Below are 15,176 nucleotides of genomic sequence, written 5' to 3' on the forward strand. Positions count from 1 at the left end.
GAGTTATTAGAGGAATATTATGGAAGTCCTCAGAATGGAAGATGAAATTTGAAAGAGGCAGATGTTGTGTCTAAGGCAAGATCATAAATCATTTCTACATGATTATTTCCTAAGCCACATAGAAAGCTCTACCCAGATTTCTCAACATTCCAACTCACAAAGCACTTCAAACTTGTTCTCACAAAATGGAACTTGTTTAAAGGCTTACTTATAGGCCTTTTGCCTATAGCAGAAGTGAAGACAATCCTGGAAAACTCATAATGGAATTCCGGGGCTTCTCTTTACAAGGCTACCACTAGAGATCTTCCTAAAAATTAGATGTGGCCAGATAAGGACCAAAAATTCTCAAGATCTGAGTGTAAAAAAGGAAATGGAATCTAAAAAGAAGGAAAGATTGTAGATGTTGGAGAAGAAAGGAACTGGGGAAAAGTTCCTCATTAGGTAATTGGGAGAAGTGGGGACTAAGACTATGAAGTTTCCATTTAACGTTTATGGCTATTTCTTTTCTTTTAGTTTCATAGTTCTCTTTATAGAGATCTTTCACATCCTTTGTTAGGTAAACTCCCAAGTATTTCATCTTCTTTGGTACTACTGTGAGTGGAGTAGAGTCCTTGACTGTTTTTTCAGCTTCACTATTATTGGTATATATGAAGGCTACCAATTTGAGTGTTGATTTTGTAGCCTAAGACTCTGCTGTATTCCCTACCATGCTCATGGCTGGGAAGAATCAACATTGTTAAAATGTCCATACTACCCAAAGCAATATATAATTTTAATGCAATCCCTATTAAAGCCCCACTGTCATATGTTAAAGATCTCGAAAAAATAATACTTTGTTTTATATGGAATTAGAAAAAATGCAAATAACCAAGACATTACTCAGAAATAAAAACAAAGCAGGAGTAATCCCGCTACCAGACATCAGACTATACTATAAATTGATAGTGATCAATACAGCATGGTACTGGCACAAAAACAGAGAGGTAGATGCATGGAACAGAATAGAGAACCAAGAGATGAATCCAGCTACTTACTGTTATATGATCTTTGACAAGCCAATTAAAAACATTGAGTGGGGAAAAGATTCCCTATTTAACAAATGGTGCTGGGCAAATTAGCTGGCGACCTGCAGAAGACTGAAACTGGATCCACACCTTTCACCACTAACTAAGATAAACTCTCACTAGATTAAAGATTTAGGCTCGGTGCCTGTGGCTCAAGCGGCTAAGGCACCAGCCACATACACCTAAGGTGGCAGGTTCGAATCCCCAGCCCGGCCCGCCAAACAACAAAAAATGGCCAGGCGTTGTGGCGGGCGCCTGTAGTCCCAGCTACTTGGGAGGCTGAGGCAGGAGACTCGCTTGAGCCCAGGAGTTGGAGGTTGCTGTGAGCGTGATGCCATGGCACTCTACCCAGGGGGATGGCTTGAGGCTCCGTCTCAAAAAAAAAAAAAAAAAAAAAAAAAGATTTAAACTTAAGATATGAAAAAAAATACTAGAAGAAAGCGTAGGCAAAACAGTTGAAGAAATCAGCTTGGGTGAAAATTTTATGAGGAGGACCCCTCAGGCAATTGAAGCAATGTCAAAAATACACTTTTGGGACCTGATCAAACTAAAAAGTTTCTGCACAGCCAAGAACACAGTAAATAAAGCGGGTAGACAGCCCTCAGAATGGAAGAAGATATTTGCTGGTTATGTCTCTGACAAAGGTTTAATAACCAAAATCCACAGAGAACTCAAATGTATTAGCAAGAAGAGAACAAGTGATCCCATCTCAGGGTTGGCAAAGGACCTGAAGAGAAACTTCTCTGAAGAAGACAGGCGCATGGCCTACAGATATATGAAAAAATGCTCATGCTCCTTAATCATCAGAGAAATGCAAATCAAAACTACTTTGAGATATAATCTAACACCAGTAAGATTAGCCCATGTCACAAAATCCCCAAATCACAGATGCTGGTGTGGTTGTGGAGAAAAGGGAACACTTCTACACTGATGGTGGGATTACAAACTAATACATTCCTTTTGGAAAGATATCTGGAGAACACTTACAGAACTAAAAATAGACCTGCAATTTGATCCTATAATTCCTCTACTAGGTATATATCCAGAAGACCAAAAATCACACTATAACAAAGATATTTGTACCAGAATTTTTATTGCAGCCCAATTCATAGTTGCTAGGTCATGGAAGAAGCCCACGTGCCCATCAACCCACGAATGGATTAAAAAATTGTGGTATATGTACCCCACGGAGTACTATGCAGTCCTAAAGAAAGATGGAGACTTTACCTCCTTCATGTTTATATGGATGGTGCTGGAAAATATTCTTCTTAGCAAAGTATCTCAAGAATGGAAGAAAAAGTATCCAATGTACTCAGCCCTACTATGAAACTAATTTACAGGTTTCATAGGAAAGCTATAACCCAATTATAGCCCAAGAATATGGGGAAAGGGGAGAAGGAGGGGAGGGGAGGGGGGAGGATGGGTGGAGGGAGGGTGATTGGTGGGATCACACCTATGGTTTATCTTATAAGGGTACATGTGAATCTTTCTAAATGTAGAATATAAATGTCTTAACATAATAACTACGAAAATGACATGAAGGCTATGTTAACCAGTTTGAAGAAAGTATTTCAAATTGTATATAAAAATAGCACAATGTACCCCATGATAGTATTAATGTACACAGCTATGATTTAATTTAAAAAAAAAAGACTATGAAGTTTCTAGAAGGCAGAAGGATATGTTGTCTTCCTAAACAAGAGAGCAAGGAGACTATGGTTTTATTCTGTTCCATTGGCCTATGTCTCTATTTTTATACCTATACCACAGTGTTTTGATTACTATAGCCTTGTAGTATAATTTGAAGTCTTGGGTCATACACTAAATACTGAAACATGAGCAAAAGCTGATAAGCAAAAAAAAAAAAGGGTTCCTGCATAATTTTTATGCTATCCACCACCACAGACAAGCAAGAAAGTCCTCACATAATAATCCTAATGATGCAACAGCTCGTTCAGAGAATCTTTCAAAATTCTTCATCAGGTCCCAAGTTTGCAATCACCAATATAGAAAATGTACATATCTAAACAATAAAGCATCTTTGTTTTTTCGAATTTTTTAAAATATAGAAGTGAACTATAAATTAGTTTCATAAAAGGGCTGTGTACATTTAATTTATAGCTCTCAAAGGAAAGATACAACTTAATTCTAGCCCAAGAATATGGGGAGGGGGTGGGAAAGGGGAGGGGAAACGGGCGGCTGGGTGGTGGGAGGGTGACTGGAAAGATCACCTATATATCTGTCTAACAAGGGTACAAGTGAACTTTTCTAGAACTAGAATATAAATGTTTTGACACAATGTCTATGCAAATGACATGAAATTTATGTGAACCAGCTTGATGAAAGTATTTCAAAATGTATATGAAAACACTACACTGTACCCCATGTTTGCATTAATGTATACAGCTATCATTTAATAAAAAAATATAAAAAAATATAAAAGTGAAAAAGGGCTGGACATGTTGGCTCACACCTGTAATCCTAGCACTCTGGGAGGCCAAGGGGGGTAGATTGCTTGAGCTCACAAGTTTGCGACCAGCCTGAACAAAAGCAAGATCCCCCAACTCCCCTGTCTCTACTAAAAATAGAAAAACTAAAACAAGAGGATGGTTTGAGCCTGAGTTGGAGGTTGCTGTGAGCTATGATGCCACAGCACTCTACCTAGGGCGATAGCTTGAGACTCTGTCTCCAAAAATAAATAAATAAATAAATAAATAAGAAAGGTTTGCAACATAAAATGAGTGGGATATTTGACATTGTATTTGTGAAACAAATGCATCAATATCTGGTTCGATGGAAGTAGTTGTAATTCTCAGTGACTTCTCAAGGCACTCATTAGATATCTTGGTTCTAATTTTAATCTTCATGTGCTTCATTCTTGAAAATAGTTGCTCACAAATGTAGGTGATGCCAAAAAGTGATGACATGAATAGCATGTGATCATGAAACAAAGGATATTTGTCTCTGATAAGATCAGAGTTATGAAAGACCAGTAAAAAGATATGATCAAATTTTTATTTAAGTTAGATGTCAGATTGCAGCTTATGCATTCCTTTTAAAAATTAGCAGGTAACACATTTATGTCAACTAAAAATGGAGTTGCAAGTGCTCTGAAATATTGATTATTTTCCCAGAAATCTTGAAATCTGTTTTCAAATTCTTATATCAAATTGAAAAGCAAGACTTCTTTTTTTTTTTTTTTCTGCTATTCACCGGAGTTAGAAGAGATGAGGAAACTGGCTGATGAATTCCAATTAGCCAACATGTTGAAATGCATAAAACTATTTGCCTTATTTGAGCTTGTCATAATTTCAGTTTCATTTGGAATACTGTTATGGTTTGAAACATTGTATGGATAAGTTGGTTTTCACCTTGATGACTCAAGTCTAACTCATTTAAATGTGCAGTTAAATTCAGTAAAAATGCTAAATCTGTAAGCCAGTTTTTATCAATATGTTCTGGCAGAAATATGGTTTTTGATACAATAAACGACTTGCTAATATGTTGAAAATTATAAAATCTTTTCAACATTTTTCCTCCAGTTAGCCATCTTACTTCCAAAAATTAAATGATGTCATCATAGTCACCATAAGTACTTTCAAAGAAGTCCTAGAATTGGTGATGATTCAATCTCTTGGCCCTTATGAAATTCACTCTCGATGACTAATTGCATGACTAATTCTTTTGTGCATAATTTTTTTGATGTTCTATGCAATGAAACTTCATTGAATCTGAGTTTTGGGCAGCAATTGAATCATCTTCTATTAATTTTATAAGTCCCTCTCTTTTACCTACTATTGCCAATGGACAAAGAAAATCACTTTAACATATTTTTTACTGCTTTGTATAAATCTCTTGATTTAGTTGTGTCTTTTAATGGCTCTAAATAAGCCATTTCTTCAGTAACATTATATTCATCAACAATATCTCTAATAAAAATGGCATGTTGAGCCATATTTGTAGCATCAGTGCTGTCATCCATCACCAAAGCATAAAATTTAAAATTAGCAGTTTTACTTTCAAAATTTCTTTTGATAGATTTTCCAATTTCTTCAATTCACTTGGCTATAATCTGTGAAACAAGCTGCTTTTAGAAATATCCCCCTTTTGAGAGCAGAGAGAGAAGGAGGGTCAGGAGGTGGGGGAAAGAAAGAGCAGAGAGAGGAAAGGAGGGAGGAGAGTGGGGTCTTGGTGTGTGATACACCTTTTGGGGGAAAGGCACAATTGTAAGAGGGACTTTACCTAACAAATTCAATCAATGTAACCTGGTTTCTTGTACCCTCAATGAATTCCCAACAATAAAAAAAAAGAAAGAAATATCCCCCCCTTTTTAGGGCAAATTATGTCTACCATGCTTTCCATACATAACTTAACTCACTACCAATAAATGGTTTTGATATTTTTGCTATTTAATATGCTACCACATAACTAGCTTTCACATTTGTATCTGAGTTGTAGCTTTTTTTTTTTTTTTTTTTGCAATTTTTGGCCAGGGCTGGGTTTGAACCTGCCGCCACAGGCGCTGCCCAGCTCTTTCCTTCTTTTGAGACAAAGTCTCACTATGTTGCCCTGTGGCATCATAGCTCACAGCAACTTCAAACTCCTCAAATGGGCTCCAGTAATCCTCTTGCCTCAGCCTTCCCAGTGGCTGGCACTACAGGCACATACCACAACTCATGGCTAGTTTTGTGTATGTGTGTGTGTGTGCACGTGTGTTATAAAATTTATTTGTGAAAGCATTCAGACATTTTTAGGTGGGAAAGATGATATGCAGATTCTACTACAAGGTACAACAGAAAGTTGTATGGGAAAGGACAGTACATTTAGTGCAGACCAGCAGTGGTACGACTCCAAACAAATGTTAGATGAGAGCGCTGGGGAAAAACTGAAAGTAATAATTTAAAGCTTCTTGAGGCAAGATATCTTCCAATTTAAAACACTAAGAGAAATAGTACCATTGACGTAAAAGGAAATCAACTTCTAAGTGTACCAAAAGGGTGGCAGGGCAAACAAGAGAAAAAATCACATTTGTTGAGGTACAAATAGGGATGTTCCCTAAGAGGGGCATTAATTATTATTAATGATAAACCTTGCAAATACAAAATAAAACCCAAATCACTGGTCTCATAATTCAAAATTTTCATGTAATAAAGACAAGGGAGTAGACTCCACTGACATTATCTACAGACGCGCTGGGCCAATTTGTACACAGTGATTTCTTATGAATGCCAAAAGGGTTGCCATAAAAATGACACTGTATACAAATATGTGCACCCATCCACTAGAGTGATTCTCCACCTTCTGGCAGAGGCTGACGACTTAACGCAGGATACCTGAGGTTTCATGTCTGTAGATGCCCTACCACAATCCCAAATATATATTTCAGGGTTTTTGTTTTAAAGACACTTGCCTTGAATATGTGCACTATTGGTTAAAATTAAAACCAAGAATAATAAAATAAAATGATCACTCAGAGGAACGGAACCTTTTTTACCCCATCTGAGAGACGTCATCTGGCTGTGGCACAGAGGATCGTGTGTGTCCAGGACAGGCGCCCTCGGCTGTGGGGTCATGGCCCCTCTACAGCGCACCTCTTCAGAGGAGTCAGCAAAGGCTCTCCTTGACTTTTATTTATTATTATTTGAGACAGAGCCTCAAGCTGTCCCCCTGGGTAGAGTGCTGTGGCATCACAGCTCACAGCAACCTCCAACTCCTGGGCTCAAGCGAGTCTCCTGCCTCAGCCTCCCAAGTAGCTGGGACCACAGGCGTCCGCCACAACGCCCGGCTATTTTTTGGTTGCAGCTGTCATTGTTGTTCGGCAGCCCGGGCTGGATTTGAACCCGCCGGCTCAGGTGTATGTGGCTGGCGCCTTAGCCGCTTGAGCCACAGGCCCCGAGACTCTCCTTGACTTTTAAAGAGGAAGATGAAGAAGAAAAAAGAAAAAAACCCAAACCCCAAATACCAAAGGGATTTCAGTGGGATGAGGTTCCTTCACTGCTTAGAGAATATTTCTGGAGCCGCTGCTCGAGTTGGGCCACTATGGTGTCGGAGATGCAGTGCATGCCTCCTCCGCCAGGAAGATGGCCCTCGGCAGTTTTTCTACGGACCCCAAGTTCCTTTGCACGCCTGGCTCTGCTCCTTCAACTCCGCAAACAGAGGAGAAATAATTGTAGAGAAATACTGAGAGAAAGGCCTCTTTGGGACGTCTTTCATCTTATTTCTTTCTAAGTCTGATGACTGAAGAGCTCCATTCTCCAGATTCTTAGGATCTTTCTCTCAGATGGTGAAGATGTAGTCCCCAGAGTTGCTACTGCCAGACGCTTGGCGATCTGTTTCCGAGTCTGAGTCTTCGGAGCTGGAGTTGTCGCGGCTCTGCTCTGCCTTCCATCTCTTGTACCTGTCGATGAGCTGGGTCAGGTAGGATGTTTTCTTTGCATTGAGCATTATAAACTTGTGCTTTAGTAATGCTTTAGCAGTGGGTCTAAAACTCGGCTCCTTATTCAAACAGGCCTCCATGTAGTCCTTGAGGGGTTTCCTTCCAACGTTGGTGGGTTGTTCTTTGGAATTGGGAATAAAACCTTCATCGAGTCCAACTGGGAATGAGACAGCTCCCCTTTTGTTCTATGGCTGTTATGCCCAGGGACAAGAAGTCTGCCTCTGAGTCGTAGGCAGACTGCTTGATGACCTCAGGTGCCATCCAGAAAGGGGTGTCCATGGTGTTCCTTTTGATATGAGTGTCTGTCAGCTGCCCTGCCCCCACTGACGTCAGCCAGCTTCACCTCACCAAGCTCAGCCAGCAGGACGTTGCCAGCTTTAATATCTCTATGGATTTTCTTGTGGAGATAATGGAATCCTTTTAGTATTTCTCTTAATATAGTAGCAATCTGAGTTTCATCTAAAGGCCCAGGTTCTAATAGATCTAGGGCAGAGCCTCCACCAAGGTATTCCACTATTATCCATAATTTTGTATCCTTCAGATAGGATCCATAATATTTGGTTACCTATGGACTGTCGCACTTACTTGGCACTGTCATTTCATGTTGAATGTCCTCTATCTCATCTTCAGCTTCTTCCAGATCAATGATATTTATGGCAACCACTTTCTGAGTCCGATTGTCAATGCCTTTGAACACCTCACCAAGAGTCCTTTCCAATTTTCTCTAGTTTTGTAAAAAGCTCTTCTGGATTTGCTTTTAGGTTCTGTATGCTGGGCAGGTACGACTGCACGGGTGGAGAGAGCCGTGGCACTCAGGACTTCCTGGGATGCGACAGCCAGGCCACAGGCGATTGGTAGGGCAATGAGGCCCAGGGGCTGTGCACAGTCCTTGGGCACCTCAGCTCTGGCGGTTCCCAGCCGGAGGCGAGACTCAGCAACAAGCAGAGGGGCGCATCTCCGTGAACTGTGCCTGGAGGGGCTGCGAGGGGCGCGGATCCTCGCCCTAACTGCCGCCACTGTTGCTTGCCTATAGCTGGACGACCTGGGCCCACTCGCGCTGGCCACCTGGAGCCGGAGTCCGGGCTAGTTTTTCTATTTTTAGTAGAGACTGGGGTCTCACTGTAGCTAAGGCTGGTCTCAAACTTCTGAGCTCAAGCAATCCACCCTCCTCAGCCTCCCAGACTGTTAGGATGCACTGTGTCTCACTTGAGTTATAACTTTTAAAGACAATTTTTGTTGAGAAGACAGATTTTTTTCAGTTCTGCTTTTTTGTTCTTAGAACACAATCCTTCATATGCATCAAATTGGCAGCATGTGTTTGCATATAATGCCTTTTCAAATTATAATCTTTGAAAATTTGCACAAATTCCCTCCAAAATAAGCAGAGAACCTTACTATTCGCCTCAACAAAAAAGTAGTCATCTGTCCACTTTTCATTGGCAATCTTCCTTCATCCATAATTTTTCATTTTGGAGGTTCTGTTTTCTTTTGAGATGCTGTGGAAGACACGTTGGGATTAAAACAATATAAAAGGTGCTATATTTACTTTTATTATGAAAACCAATTAATGGGAAAGTAGAAAGAAAGGTTTGGGCCCTTCCACATCTCAGCTGCTGATGCAGGGCAAGGTGGAGGGCACATCGTTAAGTGCTGACTGTGATATATGAGCAGTGAAAGTACCCTTTCATAATCAAACAAGGATGCTTACCTGACTTCTAAATAACATTAAATGCCTAATGTTGCAATGGTAGGTTGAAATATTATTGACAATTGCTGCCTTGCCAAGTTACCACAAGCACATGTAATGTCCTATGGTGTCAACTCAACTGTCTGCACTTGGAAGATAACACATTGGAAGGCTCACACTGCTGTACCACTGAAGCCACGCATGTGTACATAGTGAGGACGCTGATGTGATGTCGTTTGCAAAGGTTATGCTTGAGAACTGCGCAGTTGAGTTCCAGCAAAAATATTAACAGTAAGAAATCTCCTAATGTTTTAAGTAAGTTTGTGGTTTTGTGTTGGGCTGCATTCATAGCCATCGTGGGCTGCCTGGGACCTACAGGCCACGGGTTGGATGCCCCTGCTGTACATGGATGGACAAGGCTGTGTGCTAATCCTTTCCAACCCCCAGAAGGGACATTTTTACCACCTAAATCATTTCTCTGCTTCTCAATTTGCCTTTCCTTACAGGAAGAGATGTTCTCCTGGTAACTGGCTTCATTGTGTTATTGGGCTTAGGCAAATAAATTGCCTTGGCCAGTGAATTATTAGCAGAAATGATGTCAATTACCGTTGGCAGAAGCTATTGGAGGCCTCTGAGGCTCTTTTGTTCCCTTCTGTAATAGAACCTGGCAACATTCTCCGATAGTGGTTGCACCATCAGTCTGAGACTCAAAGTGAGGATGATGGCAATCCATGGCATAGCCCCAAGTGAACCTTCTAGAATTGTCCCCAAAGCAAGAAATCAACTTTTAGGCTAAAAGGACTTGAGGATCGTTTGCCACTGTGGTATCCCCCAGCTCATCCTGATTGATATTCTTCTGCTGAGTATGGGATTTTATAAGCCACCAAAAAATGAACTGCTGGTGGTGGATTCTCCTTTTACTTCTGTAACGTCAACATAGGGTGCTACAGTTACAAAGCTATTACGCCTTTAGCTTTCTTTTCCTTCTTCCCTTTCATTGTTTGTTGTCTACCTTGCTACTATGTCTCTTTATCATGTTGGGGGTGTTAAGACTCTTTCTTTTCTTATGTTGGAAATTAGTCACCCTTGCTTGGCCCAAAGATCTAAAAGATTACATATTATCTCTTTTGTCGTACACATTAAGACACAAATTATTCAACAAATGATGCTCTCAGTTCCAGTATGTAATGAAAAATAGAAAGCCCAATGTATATTATGTTTGTGCCAGTGGAAATAGACAACCAGTGATTTATTTTATCATAGTGAAAAGGTATTTGTGCCAGGATTCATGCCTCTAATGCAGTGTCATTATTCTGTGGCTGTGCTAACTATAGAGGAAAAGTTGTTTATAGTTACAGACAGAGCATCAGACTGAGACCCAAGAGTTATTCCAAGAATGGTGTCAAGAACAGCGTGTGTTAGAAGAAGCTGCGCAGCTGGAACAAGGATTGTGTGAAGTAGAAGTAACCTAAATATTCTATCTGTTATCTTTTGTGCTTTCCTTCTCTCCAGGGAGAATTTCTTTTGTCTGGTCTTTATTGGAGCAGCCAGTTCCTTCACATTCCAATCTAATAGTGATTTTCTTGAACATCTAAGTTTATGATGGTATCTCTCTCCGCAGATTCCATTTGGATGTCCACAGAAGAAAGTGTATACATAAGCTAGCTTAAGAATACGTGCACCAGTGTGTGCTGGTCTGAACCAGTCACAGTACATTAATGTACTGTGTGTAGCCTGATCATTTGACCACTTCTAACAAAGTCTTATTTTTCTCTCTCCCTGAGACAGAACAACTATATTTCTGGAATAATGCTAGAGGCCTTGATTTTCTTTTAGAAAATTATACTTTTCAAAAGGTTAAAATAAAATTAATACCCATATCTTCATGTCCCAGAATTTAAAACTGTAAATAATTTTTATATTTCTTCTAGCCTTTGTGCATTTCTTTTTTTAAAAAAATCATGTTTTATACACCTTTATTTTTAGAAAAACTAGTAAATGCAAAATTCCCCTTTGACCATATTTTCAGCTCATTGCTCTTTCTCCATTCTCCAGAGACAACCACTATTATGAGTTTGATATCCATCCTTTTCAATACTTTTTTTTTTAAATTAAATGATAGCTGTATACATGCAAACATGGGGTACAGTGTAGTGTTTTCACATCCAACCCGAAATATTTTCATCAAGCTGGTTAACATAGACTTCATGTCATTTACTCAGTTATTGTGTTAAAACATTCATAATCTAGTTCTAGAAAAGTTTATTTGTACCCTTGTTAGACAGACCATATAGGTGATCTTTCCAGTCACCCTCCCACCACCCATCCACCCATCTCCCCTCCCCTCCCCCATATTCTTAGGCTAGAATTAAGTTGTAGCTTTCATTTGAGAACTATAAATTAGTTTCATAATAGGGCTGTGTACATTGGATACTTTTTCTTCCATTCTTGTGATACTTTGCTAAGAAGAAGATTTTTCAGTTCTATCCATGTAAACATGAAGGAGGTAAAGTCTCCATCTTTCTTTAGGGCTGCATAGTATTCCATGGTGTACATATACCACAGTTTATTGATCCATTCGTGGATCGATGGGCACTTGGGCTTCTTCCATGATCTGGCAGTTATGAATTGGGCTGCAAGAAACATTCTGATACAAATATCTTTATTGTAATGTGAGTTTTGATCTTCTGGGTATATACCTAATAATGGAATTGCAGGATCCAATGGCAGGTCAATTTTTAGTTGTCTAAGTGTTCTCCAGACGTCTTTCCAAAAGGAACGTATTAAGCATGCAGACAGCCCTCAGAGTGGGAGAAAATATTTGCAGGCTATGTCTCCAACAAAGGTTTAATAAACAGAATCCATAGAGAACTCAAATGCATTAGTAAAAAAACAAACAAAAAAAAACCATGTGATCCCATTACAGGGTGGGCGAAGGACTTGAAGAGAAATTTCACCAAAGAAGATAGGCATGTGGCCTATAGATATATGAAAAAATGCTCACCATCCTTAATCATTAGAGAAATGCAAATCAAAACTACTTTGAGATATCATCTAACTCCAGTAAGACTAGCTCATATCACAAAATCGCAAAACCAGAGTTGCTGGCATGGATGTGGAGAAAAGGGAACACTTCTACACTGCTGGTGGGAATGCAAACTAATATGTTCCTTTTAATACTTTCATGTACATTCAGAAACAGATGTAGTGTTTCTGTGGGTTTGGAAAAAAACATATATATGAAATTGTTCTATACATTTCATTCTACAACTTTTTAAATTTGATGTTAAGTGTTTTAGGTCTATCCTTACTGATTCATATAGCTCTAGTCTCTTTCTTTTAATCTCATTAGCAATCCATTTCAGAAAGATTCCACATTTTATTATTTTATTGATGGATATTTTGGTTGTTTCTATTTTTTTTTTTTTGAGACAGAGTCTCTCACTATGTCGTCCTTGGTAGAGTGCCATGGCATCACAGCTCACGGCAACCTCCAACTCTTGGGCTTAAGCGATTATCTTGCCTCAGCCTCCCAAATAGCCCTATATTTTTTTTTTTTGCTATTTCTCACAATGCTGCCATAAACATCTATTAATGTGTCCTCTTGTGTACATAGTCAAATGTTTCTCTGGGTTGTGTACTTTGAAAAGAAAATGTTAGGCTGTGGGGTTGACATCTGTCTCCTTTTACTAGATACTTTCACACTCCTCTCCCAAGTGGTTGTTTCAGTTTACTTACCCACTGGATGTATAAGACGATCTGTTTACCCATCCTCCCATCACCTATACTGGTGATTGTCACATTTTTTAATTATGGTTTGTCTGATGAGCAAAAGATGCTCTCTTATTGTACTTTCAATTTACATTTCTATGATTACTGGTGAGATTGAACATCTTTTCATATGTTTATTGGCCATTTGTGTTTCCTCTGGAGTCATTATATGCCTAAATTATATCTGCTGATTTTTTTTTCCTGCACACAGATGAAGTAAGCTCAAAAGCATTTATGCATAAAAAGAAGCTGGAAGGAGAGAGGAAAAAAATCTTCAGCATTGTTTACCAAAGTAGTGCTACTTAATCTATCTGAAAAAGATGACTTGATTGTGCAATTTCATTCTAGGAAGATGAGACTATGGTATCATTCACTCAGTGCATAGACGGTATCTAGTCACAAAGCACCTTTAAAACAGAAACAAACTCTGTGCAACTTCCTTCAGGATTAACACATTGTCGTGCTGTAAGTAAACATCACTGTGTAATAGCTGAAGCATAGGCTTTGGAATAAGAAGGAGCTGACTTTCTGTTTCATCTCTGCCAATTTCTACCTGGAGGGAACTTGTGGAGACTATAACTTTTCCGAGCTCTCAGTATGTTTTCTTAGTCTTTCCAGCATCAGACACAAAAGTTAACCTTCTCCATCCCCTGTCTTATTATCATTCCTGGTGCCTTCTTTCCATTTTCATAATAATTTTATAGTCTTGCTTCTTGCTTCACAGTCTGGAACTTTTCCCTTCTGACAGTCTTTTTCTCCCTGCTATTTCCATGACCTATTGGTACAATCTCACATGGAACCATGTCATTACTTAGGAGCCACCTCCAAGAACTCTGATTCGAATTTTTTCCTTTCTGGCCAAAACATCCTGCTCTTTCATCTTTGATTCTTTACTTTCCTTTTCATATTTCTTTCATCCTACTAGTCCTGACCTATATTCACAGGTCCTTTGCCTCTTTTCTCTCCACCAGCTTATCTATCAGTCTGGAGCTCTGTTCAACGATGCCTTCTCTCTCTTGAGCTCCCCTGGTCCTTCGGTTGCATCTGTCTTGCCAGTCCTCAGTCCTGAGTACAGCTGCTGTGGGTTTTCTCTGCTCTCCCAATCACAAGCTATCTAGCATAAAGATGATTGGATTAATTACAACAGCAGTTTTCCAAGTGTGGGTCCTGAACTAGCATCATCCACATCACCTAAGAACTTGTTAAAAATACAAATTAGGGGCACATGCAGTGGCTCACACCTGTAATCCTAGCATTCTAGGAGGCTGAGGCAGGTGGATTGCTTGAGCTTAGGAGTTTGAGACCAGCCTAAGGAAGAGTGAGACCTCTGTCTCTACTAAAAGAGAAAAACTAGCAGGGTGTAGTGGTGCATGCCTATAGTCCAAGCTACTCAGGAGGCTAAGGCAAAAGGGTTGCTTAAGCCTAAGATTTTGAGGTTGCTGTGAGCTATGATGCCAAGGCACTCTACACAAGATGACAAGAGTGAGCCTCTGTCTCAAAAACAAAACAAAAAAAAAAAAAGAAGAAGAAAGAAAGAAAGATAAATTTCTGGGGCCTTGCCCCAGACCTATTGAATTACTAACTGTGGGGCTGGGACTCAACAATCTGTGTTTCACTCGCTCTCCAGGTAATGCAATGTAAAATTCTTGAACTTAACCGAACCTTCTTGACAATCCTCTGATTGACCCTTAGACTGAATGCTTATCTATCAAAATTTTCAGATTAAAATGCTGATTTCCCAGTGACAAATGCTTTGATTTGGTAAATCTTAATGCAACTCAGGGATCTGCCTTTCCAATATGCACTCATATGAATTCTGATTAAGGAAGGCCTGGGGACACCACTTTGGAAAATACCGAATGAAACCCTCATGGTGGTTTTCTTTTTTTAAAAAAATTTCAGATTGATATAAGGGTCTATACAATTAGGTTACATTATTTGCATTTGTTAGGTAAAGTTCAAGTTGCAGTTGAGCCCTTCACCTAGAAGTTGTTCCATGTACACCTGCATTGTGTCCAAAAGGTAAGAGTTTACCACCTCCCACCTTCTTAAATTTAAATGTGTTTTTCTCTCATGTGGGCCTGTAGTTCTTCATCTACTAAGTTTCATATTAATAATGAGTACATCATGGGGGCAGAGGAAGTCAAACTCTCAGTCTTTGCTAATGATATGACCTTATACTTAGAAAACCCCAGAGGCTCGGCGCCTGTGGCTCAAG

The 15,176-nt window shown here is 39.5% G+C and overlaps 1 pseudogene; it reads right to left on the reverse strand.

Annotated features, from left to right (window-relative positions):
* Positions 1-6,975: 6,975 nt before the first annotated feature.
* LOC100963367 lies at positions 6,976-9,724 on the reverse strand (annotated as a pseudogene).
* Positions 9,725-15,176: the final 5,452 nt, after the last annotated feature.

Source organism: Otolemur garnettii, unplaced genomic scaffold, assembly GCF_000181295.1.
Source record: "Otolemur garnettii isolate 467f Iridium unplaced genomic scaffold, OtoGar3 scaffold00192, whole genome shotgun sequence".
Taxonomy (NCBI): Eukaryota; Metazoa; Chordata; class Mammalia; order Primates; family Galagidae; genus Otolemur; species Otolemur garnettii.